This window comes from Oryx dammah, unplaced genomic scaffold, assembly GCF_014754425.2.
Source record: "Oryx dammah isolate SB20612 unplaced genomic scaffold, SCBI_Odam_1.1 HiC_scaffold_11229, whole genome shotgun sequence".
NCBI lineage: Eukaryota > Metazoa > Chordata > Mammalia > Artiodactyla > Bovidae > Oryx > Oryx dammah.
Window position 1 is genome coordinate 607,008 of NW_024080622.1, and position 21,310 is coordinate 628,317.

The window sequence follows — 21,310 nt, forward strand, 5'->3', positions numbered from 1 at the left end:
GCATAGAATTTAAATAAGCAGGGTGACAATATACAGGCTTGTTGTACTCCTTTTTCAAATTTGGATCAGTCATTTGTTTCATCTCCAGGTCTAATTGTTGTTTCTTTGCCTGCATACAGGTTTCTCAGGAGACAGGTAAGGTGGTCTGGTAGTCCTATCTCTGTAAGAATTTTCCAGTTTGTTGTGATCCACATAGTGAAAGGTTTTAGTGTAGTAAATGAGGCAGAAGTAGATGTCTTTTTTTCTGAAATTCCCTTGCTTTCTCCATGATCCAGCGAATGTTGGCAGTTTGATCTCTAGTTTCACTGTATTTGCTAAACCAGCTTGTACATCTGGAAGTTCTTGGTTCATGTGCTACTGAAGCCTAGCTTGAAGGAATTTGAGAATAACCTAACTAGCATGTGAATGAGTGCAATTGTAAGGTAGTTTGTACATTCTTTGGCACTGCCCTTCTTTGGGATTGGAATGAAAACTGACCTTTTCCAGTCCTGTGGCCACTGATGAGTTTTCCAAATTTGCTGACATATTGAGTGCAACACAGGAGTTTAAAAAGCTCAGGTAAAATTCTGTCACCTCAACTAGAAAAGTGAGTTTCCTAGTATGGAATTCCAAACTTAGGCATCCTTATCAGCCAAGAACTCTTGCTTCCTGCAGGCAACTTTCATTCCAGAAAATGGAAGAGGGGAGAGCTCTGCTTACCTTTTCTTTTTTTTTTTTTTTTAATTTATTTTTTATTTTACTTTACAATTCTGTATTGGTTTCTGTCCACATTTACCATCCAAGTAAATAATTCCACCTGGCCTGGGTAGGCATGGGAGACGAAGCCAAGAAAGTCTACAAATGCTACACCAATTGGTTGAGGTTTTCTGCAAAATGGGAAAGAAGTATTCTCCACAAATAGTGTCAATTCAATGCATGAGTTCAAAAGGACTCTTTTGGATAAACAGCAAGATCCTACCATATGGCACAGGGAACCATATTCAGTATCCTGGATTAAATCATAATGGATAAGAATATTAAAAAGAATGGTTATCTGTGTATAACTAGGTCACTTTGCTGTACAGCAGAGATAAACACAGCACTGTAAATCAACTATACTCTATTTAAAAAGTTAATTTAAAAAAGACTCTTATGTTGAGACTAATAAGGCAACAGATGACAACACAATAACTGATGGAAAAATCCAGCAGAACTTTTAGGTTGAATGACATCCACAGAACTATTTTAAGTCATCATGTTTGAAACAGTGGTCCTGTTTTGTTGCTCCCCAAAGGATGTGGAAAAGTCAAGAACATTCTCAAAATAATTTGTTTGATGAAGTTCCAGGTTTCTTATCATTAGAGTAATTTCCTCTATGGTACCCAAAAGCCTTGAGGACAACTCTTATGGGTCTGCAGCAACCCTTTCTCTTCCACTGTACTGACACCTAACACAGTGATGGTCAAATAGAAGTCCTTAATAAATATTGTTTAAATAAGATGAATAAATGCAACCTCCTGAGTTATTTATTTCCTACCCTCCTCATCTTGTTTGAAGAGTTAGTGATAAGTTTCCCATTCACAGTATCTGCCAGTCTTGGAGATCCTGGTTCAATTCTTGGGTTGGGATGATTCACTGGAGAAGGGATAGGCTACTCACTCCAATATTATTGGGTTTCCCTCTTGGCTCAGCTGGTAAAGAATCCACCTGCAATGTAGGAGACCTGGGTTTGATCCCTGGGTTGGATCCCCTGGAGAAGGGCATAATGGCTACCCAATCCAATATTCTGGCCTGGAGAATTCCATTGACCTTATAGTCCATAGGATCACAAAGAGTCGACTGAGTGACTTTTACTTCATCTCATAGAAAGTTAGATTCATTTTACTATCCTGCTTTTCTGATTTTCTCTTGAGAGAAAAGGATGGAAAAGTAGCACCAGTACCCAATGCACAAAATATAGCAAGAGTTGAAATCTGATGATAACTTTTGTGTTAAAGAGGCATCTACTAATTCATTTTTTTTTTCATATTTTGAAATCGGTGTTTTCTCTGAGACCTTCAGTGAGAAAAATATAGAGGCTCCTTTAAAAAGGGAAAATGAAATAAAAAATGTTTCATATTTTCTTTGGTCTGTTGCTTAAGAAGGTTACTGTAGGAAATGTAAATAGACCACAGGAAGCTTTAGAAACTCAGCTCCTTGATTGGAAAAATGGAAATTCTGTTTTTTACGGAAATAAAGTAATTCTATGAAAATACAAAATGCAGTTGGTTATCATTTAAAAAGGGTTAGTTTTTTGGATTATGGTTTCTTTGATATAGTACAACTCTGGCACAGGCCTTTCCAAGTATATTTCTGAAAGCAAAATAAATGGAAAACTGTTTTTCCTCTTCATTAATGTCTTACTCTGTTCTATTTGTGGAATGCCAAGAGAAGTAGCACACAGAGTTTCCCTGGATCCCTTTCAGAGAGGGAAGGATGAATGGTCTAAGGGAGTTGACCCTGAAAGAAAAGAATCACTCCATTTGAAGAAATAATGCTTCTTCAGACTATAGCACATGTAGACCCTCCAGCTGGGAGAAACCACACTTTTCCTAGACCTTCAATCCCATTCCCCTAGAGCGAAAAAAACCCAAAGAACATGGAAAGTAGAGGAGAATATATTTGCTTGTTTGTTTACTGTTATAAAGTCCTCATGACCCTATCAGGCTTACATATTATTCTTTTTGGATAATTCTTTATTTCCTTTCCAAAGACACATTTCCTTTCCTCTCTTGTTCCCTATTTGCCTTGAACTTTTGTATGCTTTTTAGCTGAAATTCAACTTAACTCCTTTTCTTTCTTGCAATAAACTTTAGTGTGACCAATGCAATGTCTTGAAGAAGATATTTTTTAGTAGGCACTCATTTTTAATCAATATATTTTGATTAGTGACTATCTGCCCGGGCCTGGAGACATAACGGAGAATAGTGAAACTTCGCCTCTGTCCTTATGGGACTTAATTGGCTTTCTGGAGCCTCAAAAGCAGAGAAAAGCAGCAAACTGCTTTTCTTTCCAGAGAAAGCAGCAAGCTACAGTTCACAGAATAAATCTAGTTGATTGCTTGAGTTTGGAAATAAAGTTTTATTGGGACAGAATCATGTTCATTCTGTTACATTTTGCCATAGCAGAGCTGACTAGCTCCAACTCAACCATTAGGTCAGCAAAGCCTAAAATATTTATTCATTGATTCCTTACCCCAACTGCCAACTACTGCTTGGGAAGGAAAACTAATTAAAACTAAAATATTTGGACTAGAGATAAAGATAGTCAGGAAAGGATTTGTGTGGAGGGATATATCAAAGCTTACAAGCTGACTTGCAATATTAATTTTGTACTTCTTTCTCTGAAGAACAGATCTAATTTTCAGTGGGGGCAGATATCACCTGGAATATAGACTGCATTTCCAAGTCTCTTTGATGGATGGAGGTGACTTTGCAATTAAGTTCTGGTCAATGGGATGTAAACAAAAGTGTCAGGCGAACTTTCTGGAAGTTTCCATAAAGGAGAGAATGGATTCTTCTTTAGCCCTTTCTTCTTCCTGCCAGTTGCAGCACAGCCATTTGGGATCATGGAGCCCAGGAATAGTGAAGCAACAGAGAAAGTACTGATGATGGAGCCAATCATGCTACTTTTGGACAACCTTCTTCTGAACTTCATTAACGTGAAGGAGAAATAAACTTGTATTGTGGTTAAGCCACTGATGTCTTGGCTTTTCCATCAAATTTAATTAATCTCTAGAATAATTTGTATCTAATATCCATTTTTTATTCCCCTATTTTGGTGTAAACTTTGATAATTTTTTTTAATTAATTAATTTATTTATTTTTAATTTTTACTTTACAATTCTGTATTGGTTTTGGCATAGAAGAGCAGTAGCATATAGACAAGTGTATTTGTCATGAGTATACAGTTCAACTAATTTTTAAAAACTGAACACAGAAACATGACCAGTAGCAGAACAGTAGAATGTTACCAGTACCCCAGAATGCCCCTGCCACTTCCCTACCAATAGCTTATGCCCCCACTCATAAACAACCATTCTCCTGACTTCAAATTGCGCTGATTATGTCTACCTGTGTTTGTTTACTAGACACATGGTTTCACACACCAAGTGCTCTTTTATGCCTGGCTTCTTTTGCTCAACATTATGTTTGTGAATTTTATCCACATGGTCAAATGTAGGTATCTCACTGTTATATAGTACTTCATTGTGAATATACCACAACTTGTTTATTCATTCTACATTGGATGGGCATTTGAGTAGCTTCTCATTTTTAACTACTACAAACAGATCTACTGTAAACATTTTAGGACAAATGTTTTGGTGAAAACAGAATATGCTTTTGGTGAAGACATATCCTCCACTTTTCTAAAGTTTGTTTTATATCACTTTGCTTTTACAAAAGATCTACTTTAGTACCTGCTTTTGCTAACTGAAAGAAATTAAAAGATTTTTGTTTTTACAAAAATAGGCCAGAAGTGAAAACTGTATTCAGCATCTCATAATAACCTATAATGGAAAGGAATCTGAAAAAGAATATATATAAATGTGTGTGTGCTGTTGTTGTTCGGTTGTTCAGTCATTTATGGTTTGGTGCATGCTAAGTTGCTTCAGTCATGTCAGACTCTGCAAAGCTATGGACCATAGCCTGTCATGCTCCTGTGTCCATGGAACTCTCCAGGCAAGAATACTGGAGTGGGTTGCCATTTCCTCCTCCAGGATATCTTCCCAACCCAGGGATCGAATCCATGTTTCTTACATCTCCTGTACTGGCAGACAACATTGTAAATTAGCATGCACATAAATTAACTATACTTTAATAAAATAGTGAAAATAGCGTTTGGTTATTTATTTATTTATTTTTGAGGAGAGATGTTATTGGGGCAGCATATACCCTGAACTCTGAGAATAGCCTTTCCCTGGGAAACACACTTAACATCTCAGCATCAAGTTTAAACTGTGTCTTGGAGCATCTGTGCCTTATCTTGACTTATTTTGTGCATCCATTAGCAAGATGTGTCCTAAGGTAATTGCTTCTTCTTTTTATGCTGTCTCAGTTTATGAAAGTTTTCTTAGAAACGCTCCACTTTCATATGGCTGGGGAAACCTGTACCTGTTTTTGTTTGTTATATACCTAGGGTGGAATTGCTGGATCAAAGGTATGTGTAGGTTCAATGGTAGTAGATGTTTTTACAGTTTTCCAAAGTGACTGAACTATCTGACGTTTCCACCAAGGATGTGTCAAAGTTTTTTATTGCTCTAAGTGCTTGCTAACCCTTTAGGTTTTTCTTATTTTTCATTTTAGCAATTTTGGTGTGTATGTAGTAATATTGCGTTGAGTTTTTATATATTTGCACCTTTCTCGTGACTTATAGTATCAATTATCTATTGCCTCAATAATGCTGCATAATAAGTAACCACAAAATGTCAGTGCATTCCACAATAAGCATGTGCCGATCCCAAGAACTGAGTTGGCTAGGGGCTGGTTTGGCAGTTCTGCTGTTCTTGGCTGGCATTGTTCACATGTCTGGGGATGTCAGCTGACTGACTGGCTGCAGCTGGAGTGATTGATCTTACTGATCTCTGTGTATCTCGCAGTTTCCAGTAGACTAGCCCCAGTATTCTCATGGAAGAGGAACAGGTGCAGAAGAAAACAAGCCCAGTTGTGCAATTATTTTTCTGGCGTTTGTTTGCCTGACATTTGCTAATATTCCGTTGGTCAAAGTGAGTCACAAGGCTAGCTGAGATTCACAGTCAGTCAGTACTATGAAGTAACATGGCAAAGGGCATGGAGACAGGGATGGAAGAAGTGAGCCATTTTTGTGATCTATCACACCCATGAAGTTAAACCCTTTAAATTGTTATTGTCCACTTAGAAATCATCTTTTTTGATGTAGCTACTTAAGTCTTTCCTATTTTTTCTTACATTGACAGTCTTCTTAATGATTTGTGGGTTTTTATATCTATAGATATGTCTTTTATTTGATGTTTATTGTGAATAACTTCCTCCCTCTGCACGTATGTGTGTGTGAAGTTGCTTCAGCCGTGTCTAACTGTTTGCGACCCTGTGGATGGTAGCCCACCATGCTCCTCTGCCCACGGGATTCTCCAGGGAAGAATACTGCAGTGGGTTGCCATGCCTTCCTCCAGGGGATCTTCCTAAGCAAGGGGGATCAAACCTTCTTCTCTTATGTCTCCTGCATTGGCCTAGATTCTTAACCACCAGCTGAGAATCCCTTCCTCCTCTCTGTGAGCTGCCTATTTCTCCCTCAGTGATGTCTTTTGAAAAAGAAATAGTACTTCTTAATTTTAATTTGGTCAGTTTATCAATTTTTTTATGTTTAATGTTTTCTGTGTTTATTTAAAAAAAGTCTTGTCTACTCTAAGGTCATAAAGATGTTTCCTTAAGTTTTTTTTTTCTAACATTTTTTATTTTATCTCTCGTGTAGATCATTATTCATTTGGAATTTATATTTGTGAATAGATTGAAATAGGGGTAAAAACACTTTCTTTATAGTTATTTAATTAATCAGGTAGAACTTATGGAAAAACTCATCCTTTTCTTACTGAGTTGTGGTCTCACCTTTGTGTCAGAGATGCCTATGTATGTGTATCTGTTTCTGCACTCCCTTTGATATAAGTTTGAAATGCCAAAGCCTCATTTTGACCATGTTTTGGGAGTTCATAACCAGTCTTGTTTCTGTGCCTAGAGAAAAGTGGTCAAGGTCAAGTTGAATGAACCTGTCGGTTCTCACCTGCAGTGAATTTTCAGAAGAGAATCTAGATTTGAACAGTACCAAGTTTGTTTCATTCCCATTATTGATTGATCAGGGATAAGAATAAACATATCATGAGAAAACTTTTTTTCTCTGGTTCAGTATATTAGACAAACTATTTTTGAAGTGTTTGTAGCCCACAATATTTCTTTCATTCTAATGCACAAGCTTCAAGTATGATATCTGTTTCTAGGTGATAGCCTATGTCTACCACAGCTTTGATGATTTTCACACAAGGATTTTGGTGAGCACCAGTGTGTAGAAGATTTGCTTCCTTTCCTTCTGCCCAAGGAGAATTGCATAATAGAATGATTATTATTTTGTATGAGAACAAGAACTTTCTTATTTGTAGGATGATTTTTAAAAAATGGGTTCTAAATTTCTTGATGGAGAATCGGGGATAGTGAATGACAGTCCATATTTTCCAGACCATTTGAAATTGGAGCCTAGTGGGCCAGAAAGGGAGATTTTCATCATGATGTACATGGAATAATCTGATTCTATTCAGGCCAGAATGCAAAATGTTTTGTTACTCTGTATTTTCTGCCAGGAGTGACTGTATATCAGAGATGGTATAGTATAAGTCTAAATGCATGCTAAGTCACTTCAGCTGTGTCTGACTGTTTGTGGCCAAAGGGACTGTAACTTGCTAGGCTCCTCTGTCCAAGGTGTTCTCCAGGCAAGAATACTGGAGTGGGTTGCCATACCCTCCTCCAGGTATTGAATCTGCCTCTCTTAAGGTCTCCTGCATTGGCAGGAGGGTTGTTTAACACTATGGAAACCCATAAGTCTACATAAATACCAATTTTTAAAAATTTAAATCTAGTCAGGTACTTGAGGCTATTTTGTCAGAGAAAGAAATGGTTAAAAATGCAAGTGGCTGATTTACAGTTGCAAATGAGTAAATGAATGTTTCAATAAGAAAAACTGGGAGTCTTGAAGATCCCAGTCTAATTCACCTGGGAGATATTTTCCTTGCTATAATTTCTCAGGATTTCTCTTTTTATATAAATATAAGGATGATATGTTTTAAAGTATTTTAACAAACCCAGAAAGACAGCTTTAAGTTATTTCTACTGCAGTGAGGAACTGTAAAAATTGAAAAGGAGGTGGTACTCAAGATTGAGTACAACTTAGAAAGTGACATTTTCTTCATATAATTTACCCTTTGTGCCTCAATTCAAGGAAAGAGACAGCAAAGCTACTTGTCTATTTGTCTGGTGGCTTAGTGTTTGTCCTCTTTATCCATAGAAGATATATTTATTTAATAACTACATTCAGTGGGTGTTGTTCAGTGGCTATTGTCAATCAGCAAATAATTCTGATTTAGATAATTTCTCCAAAATTTCATACATTTATGTTGCATCTGTCTAACTTGTTTATCAGCTTTCAAGAGGTAGAAGCTGTATCTTTGTCACTTTGGAATTCTGTTCTATGTTTAGGATGCTACTGAGCAGAGAGCAGAATCTCAAAATCTATTTAGAAAGACAGAATTCTAATAATCAGGATTAAAAAGTCCTAGTGTTCTTTCCAAGCTATATTTATATTCAGTATCTAAGTAAGAGATGTATAGTATAATGAAAAATCGTGAAGACTTGGATTAGGACTGTAGGAAGTAGCATTAGAGGCTGGATCCTCATTAGAGGAGACAAAGTAATTAGTAAAACAGTAACAGGGGAAACTGGAAATAGTATAGTTTAGAATCAAAGGGAGAAAAGAGTTTCAGAAAGAAAAGAGTCATCAATGATGTCAATGTCACAGAGAGGTCAAGCTGAGGGAAGCTGGAAATAGATTCTGAAATTTGGTAAATAGAAGGTCACTTGTGACTTCAGGGAAAGCCGTTTCAATAGAACGGCCAGCAGCCATGAGGTCAGCTGTGGTGAGCTAAGGAGTGAGTAAGTGAAGGCAGGGGAAGCATGAGTAAGGACATTCTCTCAGGAAGTTTAAGTGTTTTGAAGAACAATTAGTGTTAAGGAGTTCAGAGAAAGAAAAGAGCACGGAACTTTCATGGAGAAGGTGTTATGAGGGGAAAGGGAATTCATGACTCATTTGGCAAAAGAACAAAAATAATGGTTTGGGGTTAAAATGGCACACTGAGGAGTGGCAACAGGAGACTCAAAGAGAAGAAAGATCCTAGAAAATCGTCATGGTGGAGGCCATGTGACAGGATAACTGGTTGAGTGCAGGGCAGTGGCTCATTTGGAAATCTCAGGTTTGAGTTATTGACAGTACAGTGAGCCATGAACAGAAATACAGCATTCCAGTGCTTGGTTTCCCGGAGGTTAAGATGTACAATCTCAGTAATTCATAACAACTTCATTCTGGCTGCTACTGTTTATCAACCGATTCTAAGGCACCTTTTCTAGTCTATGTCACTAATAATCTTTATTAATAGTTCATCTAATAATCATTTACTATCTAAAAGGACCTTTCCTCTGTAGCATGAAAAGCATGAAAAGTACCTTGTCACAACAAATGTCATGTTCCCTGATTGCAAGAACCTCATTAGCCTCTTTCTCCTGTGTGATCTTACTTACTCTTTGTTTCGGTTTTCTATTTCTATTGTAATAAATTATCAAAAATCTAGGATCTTTAATAGAATAAAATTCATTTTCTCACAGTTCTGGATGTCAGAAATGGAAGGTATGATTTGCTGGGCCAAAACCAGAGGTGAATTCCTTTCTGAAGGGGAGAATCTGTTTCCTTATCTTTTTCAGCTACTAGAGACGCCCCATGTTCCTGTCCTGTGGGCCCCTACAATCTTTAAATTAGCAATATGAGTCTTTCTTGTATCACATCACTCTGACACTGACTCTTCTTCTGCCTCCTGCTTCCACATTTCAGGATCCTTGTGATTCCTTTGAGTTTACTCATATAATCCAAGATAATCTCCCCATCTCAGGGTCAGATGATTAGCAATCTTAGTTCCATCTTCACTTTTAATTCTCCTTTTCCATGTAACATATTCTCCTCACAGATTCTGGGGATTAGGATGTAGATATCTTTGGGAGGCATCATTCTACCTACTACATCCTGAAAGGTCAGAGTTAGGTGTCACTTCTTCTGTAAAGCATAGGGTCAGTCCCCAGAACAAAATTAATCTTGTCTTTGAAGCATTTCTTCCACACATAGTGAAGTGAAAGTGCTAGTTGCTCAGTTGTGTCTGACTCTTTGTGACCCTGTGGACTGTAGCCTGTCAGGCTCCTCTGTCCTTGGACTTCTCTGAGCAAGAATACTGGAGTTTCTTTAGTATTTCCTTCTCCAGGGGATCGTCCCAACCCAGGGATTGAACCTTGGTCTCCTGCATTGCAGGCAGATTCTTTACCATCTGAGCCACCAGGGAAGCCCTCCAAACTTAGTGGCTACCTCTTATTAAAGATTTTACCAAACTGTGCTGTGATTATTTGTATAATAAACTTCACTCCAGAGAAGTGAGGCCTTGGTGTCTGGCAGAGTGAGCTCTGAATGAAAACTGTAGAATTAACACATGTGGAGGAGGTAGATAGACTCTTGGTAGGGTTCTTTAGGCAAGGCAAAGGCTTTATAATTGGGACAAGGATTTCAGGGGCATTTGGTAATCGGATAGGGATATATGAATGAAAATCAGATTAACCCATGCATTTAGAGACAAGGCTGACCCATCTGTCTCAAAATGGGCCTAGTCAACTAACAACAGGCAATGACTAGAAGCTGCATAATTTTGTCTTTCATTACATTGCAAATTAGGGACAGCTTGTTTATGAAATCTTACAACATTAGGAAAGGAGCCTAAAATAAAAAAAAGGCTGTATGTAGCCACATGTCATAAAGAGATGCCATAATGAGACAAAATCTGAAAAAAAGTGTCCCTTTTTTTAAGGTATAGAAAACTGACACGAACAAGTACATAATAACAATAAGAAAAGAACCATCTTTGTTTATCCATCACTCTCCTGGGAAAGTGGTGATTTGATTTAAATGATAAGGATAGTTCTGTTTCTTAGTCTGAGCTATCCTTTGGGTGGAGAAGGTTAACATTGGGTTGTATGAGTGTGACGCATATTTCCTTCAGGCAACAATCAATTTCCTTTTTCCGATTCTGTGCTCCCCACACACCAGCTGATAAATCGTCTAGTCTCCCTGGAGGAACCACTCACCAGGAAGGGAGTGCCTGGTTACCATCTGACCAGTCCTGTTCCCAGGCCTGACGGTGGTTGGGCCACTGCAAATTAATAAACTGCACCTTAGTTTGTAACTGTCTTTGTGTATGTTATTAGAGTGAATCAATTTTCCAGGGTCTAGTCGGAAGCGTAATAAATATGATATATCTAAAAACATGTCGAAGACCAACCCTTGATCACAGCCAGCCCCAGAGGATGTAACCTTCTCTGCGGTCTGTCTGGGCACGCTGTCTGTGAGTGAAACTGTGATGGTTCATTTTGACTCATCCACCTCCACAGCCTAGGTGGTGCTCTGCTTCTGTGCAGTGGACAATAGGTAGTCACTAGGGCATCTTAAATAATGAGGGGAATGAAATGGTGAAAGTGGAGTTTTAGAGAAAATAATCTGACATTGCTTTGCACAAATGATTGAAAGGTAACAAAAGAAAGGTTGGTCAGGAGGCTGTGAAAATGCTGCCCAAGTGAGTAGGCAAAGGTCTGTACTGGAAAATGGATAGGGAAGTTTTATTAAAACATTGTAAAGGAAGAAACTGACCACTGCCATGGCTATGAAGAGGAAGCAGCAACCTAAGATAAGTCTTTGATGTTGATTATGGATACCAGAGTGAGGCTTATCTGAGAGAACCTGTACTTGAGATAATTAATACAACTTTTGGTGGTCTCTCAATTAAAGGTGAGATATAATTTCAATATAACTTTGCTTTTTGAAAAAGAAAAAAGGTGATTTTTTTTTCAAAAGATGTATTAGCACCAACTTATAGAAAAGATTGGGCCTCCCAGGTGGCACTAGTGGTAAAAGAAACTGCCTGCCAATGCAGGAGATACTGGTTTGATCCCTAGGTCGAGAAGATCACTTTTGGAGGAGGGCATGGCAACTCACTCCAGTATTCTTGCCTGGAGAATTCCATGGATAGAGGAGCCTGGTGGGCTACAGTCCATGGGGTTGCAAAGAGTCAGACATGACCAAAGCGATTTAGTATATAAAAGATTGGTACCCAGACATATTTTTGAACTACAAGAACAGTTTCTTTGTTTCAAAACCTTAGCTCTTAATGCTTTTCCTTTTATTAGTAACAACTAATAAGTTATTTCAGGAAATAAATCTAAAGCTAAAAAATATTCTCTGAACCATAATGCTTAATTTTCAGAAAATGATAATGGCATTGTCAAAAATTCAGTTGCCTACCAGGAAAGCCAATCATAAGTGACATGTAAGTACCAAGCCTCTTCTTAAATTATTCCAATTGCCCAGAATCATGCAAGAAATATTTTGCAGAGCCAGCTGGAATTCTAACCCATACCTAGGAAACACAACTTGTAGGTGAAATCTGAGCAGATTTTTAGAGCCCTTGATGGTATAAAGCCATGCAGCATCTTCAGAAGACTTGCCTTTCATTTACAATCAAGGTCATATTAAATTTTGTGTAAACACTCTTTGGCTGGACTCCATATCCAATACTCCTTTCAAAAATCATATCAACACAACGGTAAAACTAAGATAAATAAATAAAATTCATAAAGAACAAGAGCCTCATTGTCTGGGCTGGTAAATTTACCTGACTCTGTTCTCTCTCTCTTTCACACACATACACACTTTAAAAAAAAATCCTTAATTGAAAAATTAAGCCTCCAGGAGCCAAAACACACACTGCAAAGCTAAAGACGTTTGAGCATTGGCATCTCCAGAAGCCTGGCACTTGTGAGTGCTGTAGCTAGTTTTCACACTGTGAGACCGCTTTTGATTTATTGCCGTCATAAAACAGAAATAGGTGTAGCATTATGATGATTTGTGATTTGTTCCTAACTCAAAGGACTCTGGTGGCCTCTTAAATTTATTATAACAACTCACAATAGGAAAATGGAACTAACTTGACAAGACTCATTCCTTCAGGTCACAAGGAAATTGTGTGTGGGGGGGCTGCCCCTCTTGTTTGGGGGATTTGAGGAAAGAGTGAGGACAGAGAGGTGGGGGAGGGAGAGAATGTGGGCATTTGATGCCCTTGGGCTAAAACAATCAACTTAGAGGTGGAGGGGCTGAGTATTGAATTTAGGTTTCTACTTGGACAATTAAAAGGATTTCTCAAAAAAAAAAAAAAAGTCATTTAGGTCTCCATTTTACTTGCTCGTCTTTACATTCTTCACTCCAGTGTGTAAGTCCCAGTGTGGCAGGTTTCCTGCCAACATTTAAGAACAACATCCATGCTGGCTTAAGGTGGTTTGATGGGGCGTCAGTGAAAGAATAGCTCAAATGAGCTGCCCAAGACCTCAGCATGATTGCAAATGCTCCCTACCTGGTGTGTTAATACTTGGAAATACAGAACTCAATGTCAAAACTTGACCTCTCTCAAGAGCACTTAGATCTGACTGTGGAGGCTGGAGATGATGCTGCACCAGCTTGGACTTGAGGAAGGAAAGCGTATGTTATCTGTTTTAAGTCACTTGTCAAAAATGAGTTTTTCATGAGCTTTCTTCTTTGGGGAAAAAAAATAGGGAAGAGTTTTTGGTATTAACTGCTTTGCCTTGGCACTGAGTGGCATGAACTATGAACACTGAGATGGGTACCCAGAGCAGAATGGCAAGTACCTCCATTATTACTCAAAACCAAAGCATTTGGAGATAAAAAGACTGGACAGGAGTCCTCATTCTACAAGCAGGAATCTTGTTCTAATCCTCAGAAAATCTTCAAAACTTCTCTTAATTCCAGGTTTCTCATTGACAAAGGGGGATATAATATTTGTCTACATAATGGACTTACTATAAGGAAGAGTGAGGCTTGTCTTAGACGTGTGTGTGTGTTTGTGTGTGTTGGGGGTGGAGAGGAAGTTTTGCCTTGCGTAAAGTAGAGTGGATTTAGTGGAGTTGGAAAAGGGCACCATGCTTCCGTACCCACAGAGCTAAGTCAATACCCATGGTAAAATCTAGCCCCTGCTGATTAACTATCATCAGAGGAGGCAGAAGAATTAAATTTTGGCAAGACTGCCATAAATGAGCAATTGCTTAAGGTCTTACACCACAGATTCCTCTGCAAAAGAGCAGTTAAACTGTAGGAAAGGGATAACTACAGTGCTTTTACTTTTCTTCTCAAAGCCTTTCCATCATGTAGTGTGCCAAGAGAAAGGATAGTGCTGTTGGGAAGCTATAATCACAGTCCTGGGTAGCCTCAACTCCTTCTATACACTTCAGAGGTGATACTCCATAATGGGCTGCACAAAGCCCCCTACAAACTTGATCATTGCCACCCCCAAGATAAAGTGGCTATCTCAGCTTAGTTTCATGGAAATGGCACATATCTGGAGTCAGAAAAACATAGTTCTAATCCCGACACTGTCACTAACTCTAAGAAAAATCACTTAACCTCTCTGAGCCTGTTCCCTAATCTACAAGATGTGATGGTTAGGGGCAGGAGAGCTGCATTAGGGAGTGGGCTAAGTGGTCAAGTTTCTTCTCAATTCAGCCATTCCTGTTAGTGATGTTCTAATAATGGCACCCCACTCCAGTATTCCTGCCTGAAAAATCCCATGGACAGAGGAGCCTGATGGGCTGCAGTCCATGGGGTCGCTAAGAGTCGGATACAACTGAATGTCTTCACTTTTACTTTTCACTTTCCTGCATTGGAGAAGGAAATGGCAACCCACTCCAGTGTTCTTGCCTGGAGAATCCCAGGGACAGGGGACCCTGGTGGGCTGCCATCTATGGGGTTGCACAGAGTTGGACACGACTGAAGCGACTTAGCAGCAGCAGCAGCAACACAAGGTTATCAGATGGAAGAGCTAGAACATGCTTAGTCGAGTAGGTGGGGAATAATAGAAATAGCTGCCAGTAATGTAGAGTCTTCCAAGTGGCTCAGTAGTAAAGAATCTTCCTGCCAATGCAGGAGACACAGGAGATTCAGGAGACGTGGGTTTAATCCCTGGGTTAGGAAGATCCCCTGGAGGAGGAAATAGCAACCCACTCCAGTATTCTTTCCTGGCATCCTATGGACACAGGAGCCTGGCAGGCTACAGCCCATGGGCTCACAAAGAGTCTGACATGACTGAGTGACTGAGCATGCCCAGCAGTCATATAACTCTTTCCTGAGTACCTGGTCCAGACCTCTCATAGCACTAACTACAGTGTGCGATTTACAGCCAGAGTCTCTCAAAGGCAAGTTCAGTTCAATTCACTCAGTCATGTCTGACTCTTTGTGACCCCATGGACTTCAGCACGCCAGGCTTCCCTTTCTATCACCAACTCCCAGAGCTTGCTCAAATTTATGTCCACTGAGTCGGTGATGCCATCCAACCATCTCATCCTCTGTCATCCCCTTCTCCTCCTACCTTCAATCTTCCCCAGCTTCAGGGTCTTCTCTAGTGAGTTAGTTCTTTGCATCAGGTGGCCAAAGTATTGGAGCTTCAGCATCAGCATTAGTCCTTCCAATGAACATTTGGGACTGATTTCCTTTATGATTGGCTGGTTCGATCTCCTGGCAATCCAAGGGACTCAAAGGCAGAGACTGTCTCTAATTCATCTGGAGGTTCCCCAGGGTACAGCACAATGCCTAGCATGTAAAACATATCTTTGTCAACATCTACTGTAAAAATGCTCTGTAACCAATCAGAGTAAAACTCATTATCACACAAAACTTAGTATTTATACTACACGATATGGTTCTGAGGTAAACTGTGGACCAGAAGATCTACGCTAAGATCAGCTGGGAGATTCTAATCAAGCTGTGGGTCCAGTGGGCTTGACTCCTTGCTGTGGGCTATGCTCCTGTCTGTTCCTAGAACCCTAGGGTAAAGGGATGGCAGCTAATCAGAATATTCCCCGGACAGAGTCAGGAACATGAAAGGGTAAAAACTTCAATGCACACAAACACTTCAAACGTGATTCTATCACTTCCGTTAGTACCAAGCAAGTCACATGATCAAGCTCAACCTTCATTGAGTGGCAAAATATACTCCAAGGCTAGTGGAAGAAACTTCAAAGCCACACGACAGAAGGTGTGGATACAGGTACGAATGCAGTCTACCACCATAGGTGGAAGCTTAGAGAATTAATGAGTTCATGATAGTCCTGTCTTTTCATACCTTTTTTGAGTTCTTAACTAGTGACTACATCAAATACTCCAACGATTTTTTCAGAATAGTATTAATGGTTGGTAAATATTAAATAATTGGATGTCTAGAAATCATTCCCACGTGATCTGAACTAGAGGGACTTAATAGGTGTGGCTGGTGCTCTGTAAATACTCTTTCTGGCAGTATATAGCATTTCTTTTCATGATCCCAGTCCCAGCCAAAAGAAAAAAAAATAGAATCAAAAATAGAAAAAAAAAATAGGGAAATTCCCTCTAGGGTTTAAGTATATAAACCTGGGGGTCTGTTGTTTTTAGTTCTTTTATTTGAAGACGATCGTTTGAACTCGTTGGTTGAACTCCCCTATTCCTATCCTAGGTGTAACTGACAGATCCTTCTTTGCAAGATGATGGATGCTTATGTCATGTCCAGGTAGAACCTTATCAGCAAAGGCTCTCCAAGAAGTTGCTGCCCTTCTGGAACCCTCACCTTCCTTCCAGAACCACCGAATGGCTTGGGCCACATTTCTATGGGGCCAGCACACCTGCTCTGAATATCAATTTGCTTGTGCCTCTGGATTTCCAGGTGGTGACTTTTATTGCTTTCCAAAGCATGAAATTTGAACTTTGGTTTTCCCTGATGTCAGATTAGCCAAATCACCTTAACAGTGAACTTTTTAAATAAAGTGGCTATGAGGTGGTTACCTCATATTTTAAGAGCCCATTAGAACTACATAGAAAGTTTGCTAAAAGGCAGAAAGAAAAGTATTGAATATTTAAAGTTTCAACTGGTCATCTCTCCTGAAATATTAGGTGTAGACTAGCTTACATACATTTTTAAATGTTATAAACCATACATCTGAAAATAGAATAATAAGCTTTGGTGGCTGAAGATGGAATTTCCTTGTCCATTTTTCAAAGAAACAGGATCTTTTATGTTGGGGGAGGGGTATGGAGAAAAGCAGTGCTGGATGGCAGAGCACTCTGCTGGTGGCTTCAGTGTGAGGTCATTTCACACTACAAGTCACAGAGCAGAGTGTGATCCTTATAAACTCATAGCCTATTTTAGCAAACAGAAGTAATTACAAGCAAAACACCCACTAGTTGAGATTTTACATTGTACCCCATTTGCCAAGGCTGAAATGTAAAGCAAACCAAATAAAACTTTGCCTCACTCATCATGCGAATTTGTTGCCTAAGGTATAATTATCTGAATACTCCTTGCAAACCCTTGCTTGCATGTGCACATTTGATTCCGAGGCCTCTCGCTCAGGATAGCTGATCACTGTGCGTCAGCACTGACTCTACTGCTCGGAGTCCAGGGCTGAGACACCTTGGCAGACTTTTTGTGGCTGCTTTGTTGCTGTTTAGTTGCTCAGTCCTGTCTGAATCTTTGTGACCCAAAGCCCACCAGACTTCTCTATTCATGGGATTTCCCATGAATACTGAAGTGGGCTGCCTTTTTCTTCTCCAGGGGATTTTTCCTGACCCAGGGATTGAAACTGCATCTCTTGCATCTCCTGAATTGGCAGGCAGGTTTTTTGCTGCTGAGCCACTAAGGAAGCCCATAAGCAAATCGAACTTGTAGAAATAAGTGGTACAGCTATAAGCATATGTATACCCTCTACTGGAGAAGGCAATGGCACCCCACTCCATTACTCTTGCCTGGAAAATCCCATGGATGGAGGAGCCTGGTAGGCTGCAGTGCCTGGGGTCGCAAAGAGTCGGACAAGACTGAGCGACCTCAGTCTCACCTTTCACTTTCCTGCACTGGAGAAGGAAATGGCAACTCACTCCAGTGTTCTTGCCTGGAGAATCCCATCTATGGGGTCGCACAGAGTCAGACACGACTGAAGCAACTTAGCAGCAGCGGCAGCATACCCTCTACTAACTCAATGAAGCTATGAGCCATGCTGTGCAGAGCCACACAAGATGGAAGGGTCATAGTGGAGAGTTCTGACAAAATGTGCTTGGTCCACTGGAGGAGGGAATGGCAAACCACTCTAGTATTCTTGTTGTGAGAACCCTATGAACAGTATGAAAAGGCAAAAAGATATGACCAAGGAAGATAGCCACCCCCCTCATGTCGGAAGGAGTCCAACCTGCTACTGGGGAAGAGTGGAGGACAGCTACTAATAACTACTGAAAGAATGAAGCAGCTGGGCCAAAGCAGAACTGATGCTCAGTTGTGGATGTGTCTGGTGATGAAAGTAAAGTCTGATGCTGCAAAGAACAATATTGCATAGAAACTGGAAATGTTAGGTCCATGAGTCAAGATAAACTGGAAGTGGTTAGGCAGCAGAGACATTACTTTGCCAAAAAAGGTCCATCTAGTCAAGGCTACAGTTTTTCCAATAGTCATGTATGGATCTGAGAGTTGGACTATAAAGAAAGTTGAGCACTGAAGAATTGATGCTTTTGAACTGTGGTATTGGAGAAGACTCTTGAGAGACCCTTGGACTGCAAGGAGATAGAACCAGTCAATCCAAAAGGAGATCAATATTAAGTGGAAGGACTGTTGCTGAGGCTAAAGCTATAATACTTTGGCAATCTGATGTGAAGAACTGACTCATTGGAAAAGACCCTGATGCTGGGAAAGATTGAAGGCAAATGAAGAAGGGAGCGGCAGAGGATGAGATGGTTAGATAGCATTACCGACTCAATGGACAGGAATTTGAACCAATTCCAGGAGTGAAGGACAGGGAAGCCTGGTGTACTGCAGTCCATGAGGTCACAAAGAGTCAGACACAGCTTAGCAACTGAACAACAACAACATGTACCCTCTACTGTCCATTTTTACTCTCCTAGGAAAGCATACATTTGAACTACTATATTTCTGATCTGTCACAAAATCTTTCCTGCAGAAAATCCCAAGATTTTCTGGCACTTCTTTAAAGCTTTATCTTCAATCAGTAGATTTCTAAGAGTTTTATTTCTATTTCTGTGAAGCAATAATACTGATTTTAAAAAATATTTGAATTAGGTCTTATCAACTGGATAGGAATGTAAAACGTTGTGACCAGGTGATGCCCTAGTGTTTGTAGTTCTACCTTTTGTTTTGCAGATGAGAAAATTAAAATTAAGAGAGAAACAAAACAACCAGACTAAATTCCAGATCAGCTCCTTCCTGTAAAAATGACCTGTTCACCCTCCCAATTTTGCTCCTCAGTAAAACCATAGTGCAATTTGAATTGGATTTTATTGACCCACAAACTGAAACTGAGAAGCATACAATGAATGCAACTGGATATTAGGACTATGAAAGTAGTCTTCTCCATTCTTCACTCAAAGTATTCCCTTCAAAGAATCTATTGTTGCTCTTTCCTTGAGAGTAGGAAATTAAGGGTATAAGAACATATTTACTGCATTCCACAGCTCTAGACCCAAGATGGTAGGCCCTAGGTGCGTGCGTGTGTGTGTGTGTGTGTGTGTGTGTGTGTGTGTGTATGTGTTTGTGTGCGTACATGCTCAGTTGCTCAGTTGTGTCTGACTCTTTGCAACCACAAGCACGGGGTAGCCCACTAGGGTTCTCTGTTCATGGGGATTTCCTAGGTAAGAATACTGGAGTGGGTTGCCATTTCCTTCTCCAGGGGATCTTCCTGACCCAGGGATCGAACCCATGTCTCCTGCATTGCAGGCAGATTCTTTACCAGCTGAGCCACCTGGGAAGCCCAGCCACTAGCTACATGTGGCTATTTAAATTTGAGTAAAGTAAAATCAGTAACTAATAAAGACCTATTGTACAGCACAGGAAATTCTTCTCAGTACTTTTAGTGACCTATAGGGGAAAAGAATCTAAAAAAGAGTGGATATATTAATATGTATATGTATAACTGATATATTTGACTGTACAGCAGAAACTAATGCAATGTTGTACATGCACTATACACTAAAAAAATTTTAAAAAAAGAATTGTTACCCTATTCCATACCAGGAAAAAAAAATTTAAACAAAATGAAAATTTAAAAATCAGTTTCTTAGTTGCACTAGCCACATTTCAAATGCCCAGTAGCCACATGTGCCTGGTGGCAACTGTATGGAACACCATAGCATATAGAACATTTCCACTGTCACAGATAGTTCCATTGGCTGGTTCTGCTCTGTTGTCAGGAAATAGTTTTCTTCTTTGCACTCTGAACTACACCATTGCTGAGAATATTTTGCAGAGTTATTGGTAGACAGAAAATTCCTTCCTGGGAAAGTCCTTTGTCACTCTTTTCAGCCTGACAGTCTTTTCAGCTTATTGTAAACAAATATTGTCTACTGGGTGTCTTATGAAATACAGAAATTTGTTATAGTTCTGGAGGCTGGGCTGTTCAAGATGCAGGCAGATTCTGAAAGAACACTTTCCAGTTCACAGAAGGCCCTCTTCCCAATGCGTCCTCACAAGGCAGAAGGGGTGAGGGAGCTCTCTGGAGTCTCTTTTATAAGGGCACTAATCTCTCCCCTGGTGGCTCAGGTGGTAAAGAATCTGCCTGCAAAGTAGGAAATGTGGGTTCGATCTTTGGCTGGGGAAGATTCCCTGGAGAAGGGAATGGCAATCCCTTCCAGTATTCTTACCTGGAGAATTCCATCGACAGAGGAGCCTGGCGGGCTATTGTCCATAGGGTTGCAAAGGGTGGGACACAACTGAGAGACTAACACACACACAAAATCTCATTCATGAAGGGTCTGCCCTTATGAGCTAATCATCTCCTAATACTATCACACTGGGGATTGGATTTCAACATATGTATTTGTCCAAGGAGCATGGCTGCATGGGTGCAGGAGGGCCTAGAGGAGCTATCCCACATTGAAGGTCAAGAAGGGCGGCAGTGAGGAGACCCCTCATCCAAGGTAAGGAGCAGCAGCTGTGCTTTGCTGGAGCAGCTGTGAAGAGATACCCCACACCCAAGGTAAAAGAAACCCAAGTAAGATGGTAGGTGTTGCAAGAGGGCATCGGAAGGTAGACACATTGAAACCATACTCACAGAAAACTAGTCAATCTAATCACACTAGGACCACAACCTTGTCTAACTCACTGAAACCAAGCCATGCCTGCAGGGCAACCCAAGACGGGCGGGTCATGGTGGAGAGGTCTGACAGAATGTGGTCCACTGGAGAAGGGAATGGCAAACCACTTCAGTATTCTTGCTTTGAGAACCCCATGAATAGCATGAAAAGGCAAAATGATAGGATACTGAAAGAGGAATTCCCCAGGTCAGTAGGTGCCCAATATGCTACTGGAGATCAGTGGAGAAATAACTCCAGAAAGAATGAAGGGGTGGAGCCAAAGGAAAAACAATACCCAGTTGTTGAT

General features: G+C 40.0%; 1 pseudogene; it reads right to left on the reverse strand.

Annotated features, from left to right (window-relative positions):
• Nucleotides 1-13,544, reverse strand: part of LOC120861123 — a 33,954-nt pseudogene extending 20,410 nt beyond the window's left edge.
• Nucleotides 13,545-21,310: the final 7,766 nt, after the last annotated feature.